Genomic DNA, 15136 nt, shown 5'->3' on the forward strand with positions numbered 1-15136 from the left:
CAAATACACAAAAACAAGTCTCAAATATATCATGTTTTTCTTTTTTTCTATTTTCTACTCCTATAGATGCAATAAAGAAATCAGCCACTGTTGGACAGAACTTCACCTACTGGTGTAAATACAAACAGGATATCTCCTCACTTAAAAAATTTTTCTGTAAGGGAGACGAGCCATCTATATGTAAGCCTCTCATAAACAACATAAACAGGTTTTCTATGAATGATAACCATAGAAAGAATAACCTTACTATAACAATGAGAGAAATAACATTAGATGACAGTGGGACATACTGGTGTGGAGCAGAAAGACCCGACAACCAAACAAGCAACGTTTTCTTTGGCAGATTGTTCCTGACTGTAGGTGAGTCACGATTTTTATATTATTTCAAATTATAATAATTCCGTAAGGACTATCAACAAAATGAGTCACTTTGAGATGTACAGTAAACCACAAAAGGAGTTCCATGACAGGAATTCTTAAAACGTATTTAAACTTAGTTTCTAACGTAAAAAGCTAAAGTTTGCCCAAACATGAAAGATGGATGTCTCCACTGACCTGTCATCTGTTTCTTTCTAAACTTTTTAAAAGTCTGAATGTTTGGATTTTGGACACCGTCAGGTTGTTTTTTGGAACCAGAGGTGATCATACTTACATAATATGATGGAGTGCAAAATTATTAGTTAATTCTAGCAAGCTGCAATTTTGAACTATATGACTGCAACACACAAATATCTGTTCATCAATGCTGAGAAGGACTATAATGCTATAAATGTACTAATGAAATAGCGCAAATGTGGATGATCTGCACCACACAAAAGGTGCTGCAGTCACAGCAGCTGCTAACTGTGAGAAATCCAATTATTATTTTAAAAAGAGTTACCCGCATACAGCTGATGTGAAGAAAGGGATTTTTAGTAGCAGCCGTCCCTGTTTTAAGACCGGATGTACAGTTGTACATTTCCCGTAACTTTATTTTGCAGTCAGCTGCTACTGTGAAGACGGACTCCAAAATCATGTCCAAAATACAAAGAGCAGAAGGTGGGAACAATCACCATTGCTGTGTCATAAAAAATCTAATGATCAATTTTGATGTTTGAAGAGTGTGCAATCGATTGTTTGTTTACACCACTCAACAAAAGCAGAACTGCATTACAGAATCAGAAGACACATCGTCCACATTCAGAAGCACATCTCTGTATAGTGACAGTTATTATGATTTAAACAGGCAAATGTTCAGTATTCAAGCTAAAGGTGAACAATAGTCAAACCAGATGTTTCCCCCGTTATGTCGATATCAGCTAGTCAAGTACACACCTACACAGCATGTTAACAAACCGTGAAAAAAAGCCACACAAAAAATGAACGATTGCTGGTAAAGGGTTTTACACATTAGTATTTACAAAGGGTATGTTGTGACTTACCTTCAAAATTACAGCGGTCCTTCACTATAACATGGTTCACCTTTTGCGGCCTCGCTATTTCGCTGATTTTTATTAGTGCACTTTTGCATTTTTATTTTTTTTACAGTGCATTGTGTTCTGCTTCCTAATCAGTTGTAGATCATTGTCGATCTCCTCCGTGCCGTCTCTCCTGTACAGAATCGCTACATCGATCGCTAGCAGTGTGACTCTGAAGTGCAATACTGTATGTTTGTAAGTTTCCCCCCAATAAACACAATGCCGACGAAACGTTTTTCAAAGGCACCTGCGGTAGCATCCAAAAGGCAGAGGAAGCGCAAAAAGTTGGACTTCTGATTCATTAGTGTTGAATTCTCTCGCAGCTGCTCTATTCCCATGCTCTGGACCTGAAAACTGGGTTTGATCTTTGGTTTCATTCAATAATACTGGACTTATCTTTCTACAAAGGTTTGAACCTTGAGAGAAATGTAAATTGCTGTTGATTCATCCATTTGGTTGACTTGTTTTGGGAAACCTGACTGTAAACAAGGCATGAATATCGCACTGGAAACAAAGCGCTATACAGTTTTCCCACCGGAAGCAGCATATGCTAAGGTGCACATAGTCTATTAGAGGAACTATAGATTGTGTTAGTTCCACATTGGCATCATTTATTATCCCCAAAGTTTGCTGCTTGATCAACACACTTAGTCTTGATTTTAAACCACATGGTCGTTCTCTAAGTGGAGTGACTGAAATAAATAATTGTTTGTTCTCACTACGAACATGATAAACTGATTTCCAACCAAGACCCATTCCTGTAAAAAGTCAGTTCTGTTATCATAACTCTAACAGCAACACAGCTCAGCAGTAGCATGTACAGCTGCTGCTGTTTTTGTTTTCATTTCCTGCACCTCCTGTAACCCACAGAAATGCAATAGCAGGAAATTATCAGCCACAACTGAAATCGCTGACATCGCTTCAGTTTTGAAATTCTTTTTTTAAATCTTTGTCTTCTGTCATTTAAAATGTAGTTTAAATTAACCTCATCAAGTTCACATTTTTCAGGGTAATGCAACACTGACAACGACACTTCCTATTCATAAAACATTGTCTATTTTTTCAGCGACACTGGTTTGACACAGTGTAGTTTGCGGACTTCTTCAGTGGTTTTCATTACATTGTAGGCTCCCTGATAGTCAACAATTTCCAAGATATTGGGTTTTCTTTCTTTTGTTTTTAATTTAAGGTGATTCTTTAAGTGGCTCCATGGTGCAATACTTTACAAATGCATCTAAAACACAAAAGATTCTCAGTTCATGAGTGGGAGGAGACACAAACTGCAGGGTTACATCAGCAAGGGTGTCTGGTATAATAACTCAAGACATGCCAAATCAAATATCTGAAATGTATTTAAAAGTTGTTTTTTTAAAGTTTTAAAAGCAAAAAAAATGTTTAGCAGTAGAACTCAATGATATAGGTTTTTATTTCATATGTTTCACTTAAAGAAAAGAAAAGGCTTTAATGACGAGGACTGTCTCTTGTTGTTCAAGGCGAGTCTTTCATGCAAAATTTCAGGGTACAACATAAAAGCACACAAACTGTCACAAAGCATCTTTGTACTGAGTTGAGCAAAAGCTTTTTTAGCATTATAAATCACCGTGCGTTTTAATAGTCATTCATGTTGCTGTACCTAGAGTGCTGTGTGGAAGTCTGAGGTAACACACACACACACAACTTTTTTGTAACTATTGTGTAAACCTCAGAAAAAAGCAATCAGGATCATTAATCAAGCTGGATTTAGAGACCACACTAATGTTCTACTTTTAAAGACTAAAATCATGAAGTTCATGGAATTCATAAAATATAAAACTGCCAAATTATATACATGTATAATTATGATATGTTATGTTATGTTACTCTGTTATGTACAGAGGATGTTGTTTTCCACAGAGAATAACCTGGGGCGAAATCTGAAGACTTAATGTTAACAGTTAAAACCTGTTGTGTTTCCATTTGTGGAGTAAAACTGTGGAACATTGGGTTTTTTTTATTTTAAAACCTGCTTTTAGAAAAAGAAGAAATTAATGAAATTGATGACTGATAGTATACATTATTATGCAAATTCATATCAGATTCCTATCTAGCGTTATATTTATACATAGATTTTTCATTTCTTTTTCCTCTTATTTTGTGTGTGGGGTGAGTGTTCTACGGCTAAAATGTACACCGTACTGAGGGGAAGTGGGGGTAATGATGAATATCAAATCAAATTAAATCACTTTTAGTGTCACATCACATGTGCAGGTACACTGGTACAGTACATGTGAGTGAAATTCTTGTGTGCGAGCTTCACAAGCAACAGAGGTGTGCAAAAATACAATAACATAAGAACAAGCAAAATATAAGAATGGCTAAATCTGAGAGTTATATGAATAAATATATGTACAATATAAGACTGTATATGCCTTACTGAATGTGTATACTAAATATGTATATTTACGTGTCTGTATATGTGTGTGTGTGTGTGTGTGTGTGTGTGTGTGTGTGTGTGTGTGTGTGTGTGTGTGTGTGTGTGTGTGTGTGTGTGTGTTTAATTTTACAAATTAAATAGAGTAAACAATAAAATAAAATATACAAAATACACAGAGGTTGGTAGTAGGATATTGAGCAAAACAAGTGGCATTAATGTACAGTATGGAGTGCATAATGTTGAAGTTCCAGTAGTGAAGGCGAGGTGTCTATGAAGTGTTCAGCAGTCTGATTGCCTGATGGAAAAAGCTTTCTCTCAGTCTGCTGGTTCGGGATCGGATACTGAATATGGTGAATTGATAGCGTGTTCAACATCGGGTAGGAAGTATGTACATACATGTTGTCTGTGAAGGTTCTCAGTCATCCAGGTCATCGTAGTCAAAGGAGCTTGCAAAGAAAAGCGTCTGGACTTCTTTAAGTTACTTGAAGACGTTTCACCTCTCATCCGAGAAGCTTCTTCAGTTCTAAGGTCAAATGGTGGGGAGTCCCAGATTTAAACCTAGTGGGAGTAACCCCCCACAGAGGGACAAAAGGACCCCCTGATGATCCTCTAATCGCCTGAGCCAAGGTGTGGAATTGGGTGTGGGCCCCAATCAGCCAGAGTTTCGGGTGGGTTCATTGTGAAACCTGGCCCCACCTTATCATGCGAATTCCTGAGATCAGATGACCCAGGATGTGAGTGGGCGTTAAGGCGTCTGGGAAGGGATCTCAAAACTGGATTATAGATGGCAGAGAGTTGGTGTCGTAAACCCCGCCTCTGTTCAAAGATGGTCGCTCACAGTGGACATAGATGCTTCTTTCACTCCTCTTTCAAACCATCTGTCCTCTCTGTCCAAAATGTGAACATTGGCATCTTCGAAAGAGTGACCTTTATCCTTAAGATGCAGATGGACTGCTGAGTCTTGTCCTGTGGAGGTGGCTCTTCTATGTTGTGCCATGCGCTTGTGAAGTGGCTGTTTGGTCTCTCCAATGTAGAGGTCTGGGCATTCCTCGCTGCACTGTACAGCATACACCACATTGTTAAGTCTGTGTTTTGGCGTTTTATCTTTCGGGTGAACCAGTTTTTTTGCTGCTCAGACAAAAAACTGGTGAAGATGAAGTCCAGATGCTTTTCTTTGCAAGCTCCTTTGACTACATACATGTTCCTACTCCATAATTGAGTGGGTATTTGATGCCCTTTATATTTTGTTTATTTTGTGTTAGTAAGTGTATACATTTGTCATGAGCAAGATAGCCCCTGTTTGTTTACTTTTCATGTTGTGCTAGTGTCTTTGCTACACTTTTGTCCAGCGCACTTCGCATTTATGATCTCCATGCGTTATTGGCAATCAAATCTGCTATGGATAATTTTCAGAGTCAACGAAACAAGGTTGTTTTCCCACCGCCGCTTGAGCGCGGCGCAGCACCCGGTTTACCTCCATTCTTGCTGGTCAGCTCTTTTTTGCTTCCAAGGCCTCATCGGAGGAAGCAGAGAACTTGGTCTTCAGGGGCTTTACTCTTGGGCTGCTGCTGGTAAGATACGCCAGAAACTTGTTGGAGCTGGATTAATCCCCACGACTCCCTGTGTTTACCATCCGGGCTGTCACCTGAAAGCATGGAAAGCCACGGCTCATTGCAGTAGGAAACCTGATTTGCTGTGTGGCTTACCACATTGTGCGGACTCTACCCCTGTCCCGGTGGGATGCAAAAAGTGAATTGATGCCCGCTCAATTGCCAACAAGTCTTATATTTTAAATGACTTGTTCTGTGCAAAGAAGCTTGACTTCATGTTTATGAGACGTGGCAACGTGAGAATGAAGTCTCACGTCTTTTAGAGCTTTGTCCCGCAGACTGTTCATTTCTCTGTGCACCTCTGATATCTGGACGAGGAGGTGGAACAGCTGTAATTTTTAAAAAGACATTTTTATGCCAGATGATCTCTTTGAGCTGTTACAATTCTTTCGAGATGATCATGATAAAAATTGGAAGAGATTAGCCCCTCTACGGTATCTTAATTTATCGTCCACCTGGGTCTGCTGCAGCTTTTCTTTCAGACTTGCAAGAACTTTTAACTTCCACTATTAAACTGGTCATGGTCATCATTGTTTGAGACTTCAACATTCATGCAGAGGACTCATCAAATAGTACAACTAAGGAATTCCTGAGCATCATGCACTCTTTTAATTTTGTTCAGCATGTATCAGCCCCTACTCACACTGCATGGCATACTCTGGACTTGGTCTTCACTTATGGCATTTCCCTTGACCAGTTGGATTTAAATGACGTCGTTTTTAGCGATCATAAGACAGTCTCTTTTGATGTATCTGTCAACTCAGAGTCTCTTCCACAAGGGTTTATTAGGCGCAGGCGTTTTATTGATGACTTTTATTTCTAAATGTTCTTCCTTTTTTGATTTTAAGACTTCTTTTGACGATGTTGAGCTCCATATTAACTCTTTTAATGAACACTATCTTGCCATTCTCCATCAGGTTGCTCCTTTTGAAACTAGGCATTGTTCTGTTCGGTCCCGTACACCCTGGTTAAATAATCAATCTTGTGGTCTTCGACGCTCCTGTCAGAAAGCAGAGCGTCTCTGGAAGTTCACTGGTCTGGTTGTCCATCGTGAGCAATTCAAAGATCTTCTTCACTTATAAAACGAGTCTGTGAAAAAGGCTAGATCCTCTTATTTCAATAATCTTATAAATCGTCATAAGAATAACTCAAGAATTCTATTTGATACCATCAACAGTATTGTTTCTCCTCCAACTCAGCATGCTCAGTTACTTTCTGATTAAGATTGTAATACTTTTCTCCATCACTTTGTAAATAAGGTGATGGACTTGAGATCCAAAATCTCCTAAAGTGCCTCCCCTTATGAAGATGCCCCTCGGTGTCCTGGGTCATGTACTTCCTTTTCTCCAATCACACTTAATGATTTAATTACAGTGATAGGTAAAATGAAATCCTCACCATTACTTCCCTTTGTCCTGTCTGGGACTCTCAGCAGCATTGGTCCCACATTGCTATCCGTCATCAACAGCACACTGAGGCAAGGTTGTGTTCCATCCTATTTTAAACATGCTGAGGTAACTCCTCTATTGAAAAAACAGCTCTACTAGTAATTACCAGCCTATTTCAAAATTGCCATTTTTAAGCAAATTACTGTAAAGAAATGTAGAAAATCTGTTCAGGTCCTTAGTATGCAGATTATAGATTGCTGACCCTTTTCAGTCTGGCTTTCAAAAGCATCACTCCACTGAGACGGCTCTCTTAAGGGTCTATAATGATTTATTAATGGCTTCTGATGCAGGGGATTGTTCTGTGATCATTTTGCTTGACCTCAGTGCAGCCTTTGATACCATCCATCCATCCATTCGCTTCCACTTATCCTTGTCAGGGCGCTGGAGCCTATCCCAGCTGTCATAGGGCGAGAGGCGGGGTACACTCTGGACAGTTCGCATGTCTGTCGCAGTGCTAACACACAGGGATAGACAATCATTCGCACTCACATTCGCTCCTGCATTTTCACCTATAGGCAATTTAGATTTTTCAATTAACCTATCCCCACAAAGTGCATGTCTTTGGACTGTGGGAGGAAGCCGGAGTACCCGGGGAGAACCCACGCTGTGAGGTAACAGTGCTAACCACCATGCTGCCTTTGATACCATTGACCATAAAATTCTACTTAACAAGTTGAAGGTTTTGGCTGGCCTATCTGGATCTGCCTGGTTTTCTTCCTAATTATCAGATAGGACCTTTTCTGTTAGGACTGACAGGTTTACCTCTAACATCACCCCCCTAACCTGTGGGGTTCCACAGGGTTCAGTTTTGGGTCTATTATGATTTTCTTTTTATATTCTTCCTTTAGCTGGCATAATTCAATCTTATTATGTCTATGCCGATGACATTCAGCTGCATATGTCCTTTAAGCCTCACCAGCTGGGTAGGCTGTCCACCTTAGTCCAGTGTTTAACTCAAATCTCTGATTGGCTTTCTAACAATTACCTTATTTTAAACAAAAATAAAACAGAGACCATGACTGTAGCTCCTTAAGAACTACAGTCTAAAATCAGTCAAGTTATTGCCTCTTTCTTTCCTTCTGCCAAGTCAAATATTCGAAATCTTGGAGTAAGCTTTGATTCTTCTCTGGACCTCCTTCCTGCTTCTTTCATTTAAGGAACATTTCTAAACTCCAACATATGGGTTCCTCAGCTGAATTATAAAACATTGTTCATGTATTTGTGTCATCGTGTTTAGATTATTGTAGCGCCCTGTTTACCAGCTTGGACAAATCATCTCTTTCTCGCCTCTAAGCTATACAAAATGCAGCGGCCAGGCTACTACCATGCTCTAGCAAGCGTGCTCACATTACCCCCATTTTATATTATTTACATTGGCTCCAAATAGATTTTAGAATTCGTTTTAAAATTCTTGTTTTAACATAGAGCACTAAATGGCCATGCCCCAGATTATTTATCCAAGCTTCTTATAAAAGCACACAGCCCCACTCCCCCCCATCATCCTGACTGACACCCCCATCACCTCTGTGGACTCATTCCGCTTCCTGGGTACCACCATCACCCAGGACCTGAAGTGGGAGCCCACCATCACCTCCGTCATCAAGAAAGCCCAGCAGAGGATGTACTTCCTGAGGCAGCTGAAGAAATTCAACCTGCCAACACGGACGATGATGCAGTTCTACACTGCAATCATCGAGTCCATCCTCACCTCCTCCATCACCGTGTGGTACGCTGGAGCCACTATCAGGGACAAACAGAGACTGCAGCGTGTTGTGCGCTCTGCTGAGAAGGTGATTGGCTGCAGACTCCCATCTCTGCAGGACCTGTACACCTCCAGGACATTGCGGCGTGCAGCCCGGATCTCAGCTGACCCTTCTCACCCTGGACACAGTCTGTTTGACCTGCTCCCCTCAGGTAGGAGGCTCCGGTCCATTCGCACCAGAACCTCTCGCCATAAGAACAGTTTCTTCCCCTCTGCTGTTGGACACATGAACAATAACCATATGACTGTTCCCGCCACTAACACATGACCCTACGCTGTGTCACTGCATCATTCCATGTTTGGCACTGATCACCACCTGCACTCATGTATATATCTTTCTACGTAACACTCTTAATTCTTATTCTCATGTATATATCTCATGTATATCTCATGCATATATCTTTCTACGTAGCACTTTTAATTCTTATTCTTACTTTTATTTTTTCATGTCTATTTAAGCGCAACTTATGACACTATGTTTGCACTGAAGCACCGCAGCAATTTCCTGATGTTGTAAACCTGCTCAACATTTGGCAATAAACCCCTTTCTGATTCTGATTCTGATTCTGAAAATACACCACTGCCTGTTGTCTTTGGTTCCAGGCTCAGAGTTTGTTGGTTGTTCCCCGAACACGACTGAACATTGCATATGCATTTATATTTGATTTGTTTGTCTTATATGAAGAAAATAAAACGTTTTTCCTCATGAACAGATGCAAACACAGCACCTGATGCAGCTTCTAAAAGTCATGGTAAGAGATTACACTTAATGTTTTAATTCTTGGTTGTCACTACGAACATGATAAACTGAGTTCCAACCAAGACCCATTCCATGCATTTAATGTTTTAAAACTGTTGCTGAACACGAGTGAGGTGAAGATGTTCACGAGGTTTAAAAAGAACAGTTTCATTTAAATTTCTCTACAGTCTCAAATAAAATTACACAAGCGTCCACAGTCTGGGAGATAAAGCCATGCTGACTTTTTGTTTGCCTTCATTTCCTCAGATGTAGTGATTGTTGTGATCGTCTGTGTCACTTTGCTGCTGCTGCTGCTGCTGGTGTTTGTGATCGTCTTGATCCTTATCTACAAACGTAAGTACATTTTATTATTCATTTGTGGAGCACAGAACGACCATCACTTCCTTCCCTGTGTTTTGTACATATGATGTCTAAAATCCCACAGCAGACAGGATGATGTTAGCAGCTTCTATTCATTTTTATTTGCTTTTTGAAATTGATATTTTAATATGTAAATACTACATTATCAATGAAACTCTTACAGTTCTTTCTTTAAATGTCATGGAGCTGGTGGAAGAAATTGAATTTATTTTTATGAGATTTGTAGAAATTTGATCAATTTGCACTATTTCTTTTCTGTTTGGCAGGAATTTCAAAATTACAAAACACAGGAAATGAAGCAGCTGTGCAGAATATAAAAGAGGTGAGTAACTTAGGCTGTGTCATGTGTCATGTCTGTTCACTGTATTGCATTGTAATGTATTAGTATTATTAATGTAATGCCTCAGAAGTCAGATGGTTGAGCTGGGAGTGACTCCTCAGTTGAGCTTGTTACAGTAACAATAACTAAGCATTAAGTTGGAAAAGCAGAGATATGAAGGATTTTTCTCTCTTTAGAAAAGGTAGAACCTTTAATTCATCAGTGCTTGCTGTTTTTGTTTGAAAACACAGCTGCAGCGGACTCACATCCAGAGCCTGGATAAAGCTCTTAAACATGTCTTACAGTTTTACTACTATTTACATTCACAGCTGTGGAGTGTTAAGTCAGGCTTGGTGGGACTGCTATATCTTTATGAACTGGAAGTCTGACTTGAGCCAGTTCAAGATACCTGATTTAAAATGGAACACAAGTCAGAGTTGTCACAGATCTAACTATAAAATCTATATGGATGAATTGTAAAAAGTCAGAATCAGGATAACTATTCTTTTATTGTCATTAAACATCAGATGTTCAACGAAATTAGAAGCAACTCCCAGCTGCAGCATTTTGAATAGATAACAATAAAAACACAACCTATGGGTATTGCACTTGTCACACTTGTTGCTGGAGTGAGCAGGTCAGTCTGTAGCGTAGAGGGTGTAGAGCAGTGGGCTCAGCACACACACTCGTGGGGAGCCACTGCTCAGTGCACAACTGGAGGAGAGGCGGGGACCTCCATAGAGCTGTCATACTTGGAGAAACTATACAGTGAGACCAAAACCACTTTTTGTTCAGGCGTTTTAATCCTGTATTGTTGATCATTATAATGTGGTAGTTTATGGAGATTACCTTGCTTTTGGGTTAAGGTGCAGGTGGAGAGAAGCTCAAGTTTCTGGCACTTTTGGGTGGGGATTTTTCAGCTGGGTTGCTTCTTGCTTTCATGTGATGAAGCCCATTTTACCAATGAAAATGTGTTTGTTAGAGGAAACCAGTTTCTTAATGATCTTGTGTGAATATGCTCAAGAAATTATGACCTAACCATTGCCAGATCAGTGCATCAATGTTAAGTTGTAGCCAGCTGGCTAACTGGATCTTGCTTGATAATGTTATCACAAGAAAAGTCACAATTGAAATGAGTTGGCCAGGAATTTTATTTGCGCTTTGCATGGAAAAGGCTTCCTGTTAGATCAAATATAAACTGTTCAACGGTGTGTTTTCATTCTTTCCTGCAGGAGAATATCTATGAAGAGTTCCAGGAGCACCTTGAGTATCCAGACTCAGAAACTGCAACAAACACAGTTTATCTCACTGTGAATCCCCCAAACCAGCCTGACTCACTGCATTACTCTACCATCAACTTTCAAAGCAGGTCTAACAGAGCTGGTGGTGAGACACCGACTGTCAAACCCAGCTCCTCTGCCTACAAATATTCTGCTGTGATGTTCAGCAAACATCCGACCAACTCATCTGTTAATCAGCTACACAGACCTACAGAGGAGTCTTTGTACTCCAGAGTCAAAAGGACTGGAAAAAACTAAAACGGGAATTATAGTTCATTTCTCTTGTTAGAAATGTATAAATTACAGAACCTGCATGGCCAAGAATTCAGGTCATTACATCTGTGTTAAATCACTCAACTAATGTGAGGACTTGCGATCTTTTTACACTGATCCATACTGAGCTCTTAGATATCAACTGGTAGAGTCCCAGCGATACAAGGCACACTTGATGCTGCTTTGTTTGAACAGGCGTTCCCGCTGACCAGCCTGTTTGGACTTTGGGATTAGACTTGTTCAAGTTTAAACCCATCATGGGTTGGCTCAGGCAGCCTGGGCTGGGGTGTAGACGTGTGTTTCAGCTAACTAACATTAGCAAAAGTCAAATTCAGGTTACTGTAAATATTATTTAAGCAATGATTTAAAAAATCCTAAACAGTCCTGATTTTTATCTTTCGATCACTCAATGTCATCTATCTGGAAAAGTGCACACATTACTCTGCTGTACAACCACAGTGTAATTCTTGATATCAACAAAAATCAAAAATTATTTCTATAGCACATAATAATGCAACAAAGTTGATCAAAGTGCTTTGCAGTTGGTCAGACCAATAGTATAAGACAGTTAGAATAAAAACAGTCAAGAAGGAGGGCGAGAAAACAATATGGGTAAACAGCATAACTAGCCACGAAATTACCAACTAGTTTGAATTAAAAGCCAGACTAAAACAAGAAGTTTTAAGATGCAATTTAAATGACTGGATGGAGTCGAAGGAACAAATATAAGGAGCGAGGTTATTCTAGAGTCAGGGTGCTACGATAGCAAAGGCCTGATCACCTCTGGACTTCAGACGAGACCTCGGTTGCGTCAGGAGCATCTGATTGGAAGATCTTAGTGCTCTATTAGGAATATACAAATGGAGGAGTTCAGACAGATAGCTGGGAGCCAAATTGTTTAGAATTTAAAAGGTAAGCAAGATAATTTTGAAATTGATACGATCTTCAACAGGGAGCCAGTGTAAGTTGACTAAAACTAGTATGATTTGACAGCTGCGTTTTGAACTAACTGGAGCCGGTGAAGAGAAGAGAAGAATATGGGCGGCCCGAGTAGAGGGAATTTCTTCCCTACCTTCCCTTTTTCAATTAGAACTCTCAGTGGCTCCTTTCATGGAGGAGGAGTGGCTCTACTTCAAGCCCCTGCTGAGTGGTCCTCACTTTATCTCACTTATCTCATTTCTATCACTTTTATCCACAATCACATTCTTTCATTTAGTGACTGAAAAAAATTATAATCAGTTATTTCTGTACCTTAATAATAATCATATCCTCTCACAGCATAAACTTGGTTTTCAGATTGAAATACTTCCCAACTAATGCTCTCTTAAAATCCCGTGTTCTCTGCCGATCATGGTCATCTTAAAGTGGTGATAGTTGTAGGTCTGACAAAAGCTTTTGACTTGGTTCATTCTTCTTTCTTTCTTTTTTTTTTTTTTTGATCTTTAGCCATCAGAATTGTTGTTTGAAGGCCAAGAAAGATGCCAAGCGGCTTTACTTTACCAACTGGATCATCATGGCCTTGCCATATTGGTCCATTTGATTGACCTTTATTATAATCATGTATTTATTTTATTTGGTTTTCGGATGTTACAGACAGGACAGACATGACTGGGGGAAAGGACAGAGAGAAAGAATGAATGAAAGAGAGGGAGAGAAAGAAAAATAGAGCGGGGAGAAGAGACGGTGAGAAAGGGGGGAAGAAAAAAAAGGAAAAACAAACACAACACCTGGATCACCTGTATGGAGATTAAAAAAACAGAAGAGAAAACAAACAAGAAAGAGCAACATAATAAATACAAGTTCATTCTTCTTTCTTTAGATGAGCTTAGTGTTATTGGTCTTTCCCAGCATGCACTGATGTGGTTTCAGTCTTCTCTTTCTCTTATTGCGCTTCACCAGAGATGATCATTGTTTTCATTCAACATTAAATAAAGATTGTCTTCATTTTCTTAATATTGTATATATATATATATATATATATATATATATATATATATATATTGATATATATTGATATATATATATTGATATGCAGATTTCTGTTAGGCTGTTCTTTTTACTATGTTTTACAGACTCTGTCATCTTACAGACTTACATCTTCACCTTGGTTTAAGACATAAGTTTGTGATATACCACTCGTACCAATTCATCATTAAATGTAGTGACTTTGACTTGATTTTCTTAACTTGATTGTCTAAAACAATTTTTTTGTTCCTTCTGTTTCAAGTCGTGCTCTAAAATGTTCCGTTGAGATCCTCATTAAGGTCTCTTTTGTACTGACAGAAGTTTGTGAAAAACCTTTATGTTTTAGGTTCCTGCTGATTGGAATTTGTCACCTTTAATCTTTTTGTCTTTAGCAGCTGAATCAGTTGTTGTTGTTCTGAATTAGTTATATATGACCTGCCTTTGTTCTTTTATGTGTTCTGTATTGTTCTGTACAAATGTTTGTTTAGACGTTGAGGAGTTCATCCCATTAAAATGAATTTGAAGGAAAGAGCTTAAAAATTAATTCCTGGTTGCTTCAAAAGTTTCTGAGCAGAAATCTGCCCTTGATCATGACAGGGTTGAAGCTTCATCGATTGCTGTTTATTTTAAATCGTGTTTATATTTATGTCAAGCTCCATTTGTGTATTTTTTTAAAGACAAAAGAGATCATAATTTTTTTAAGATGTTCAAATTTTATTAGGCAGAGGAGGTGTCCTTAAAGAATGAATCTGTAGTTATATGTAGTTTTGTGGACTGTATAATAAAGCAAGTTTCAGGTAGCCGTGATATCTGTCCATCGTTCAGTTTCATTTAACATCAATCATCAGTTCAAGTAATCAAATGAAGTCCAGGAGTCAACTCTGAGCATGAAAGAGTGTCGTTGGCAGTACATGACAAACAATTATAAAACTTGGACAGGTGAGCTGTCAACAGAGTGATATATTTTAGAAAAAAAAATCTATATATACCAAGAGGTTAGACACATAAATGCAGACTTCACAACCAAAGCAGCAGTATGTAAGAGTAGTGCTGTGCAGTTATATAGCATTTATAATAGCTCCTTGAATAATTGTTAGGGTCTGCAGTGAGCAGTGTTGGGAAGGTTACTTTTAAAATGTATTCCGTTACAGATTACAGAATACATGCCCCAAAATGTATTCTGTAACGTATTCCGTTACGTTACTCAATGAGAGTAACGTATTCTGAATACTTTGGATTACTTAATATATTATCATGCTTTTTACAACAACGTGAATGTACTATTGCTGTGTGATTTATTACTGAAGGTCCGCGACTCCGAACTGTAGTAAAGGGACCTCTGTCTAATACGGCGGGGTCCCTGTCGGCTCGTAGCCAAAAACTAGCTTTACTTTGTTGTGTGGGTCAACTTTTCTTGCGAGAGACAGAGAGAGGCGTTGAAAGGCTGCTCCAACGGAACTTATTGTTTTCGGAGGAAAACACGAACACG

This window comes from Astatotilapia calliptera, chromosome 5, assembly GCF_900246225.1.
Source record: "Astatotilapia calliptera chromosome 5, fAstCal1.2, whole genome shotgun sequence".
NCBI lineage: Eukaryota > Metazoa > Chordata > Actinopteri > Cichliformes > Cichlidae > Astatotilapia > Astatotilapia calliptera.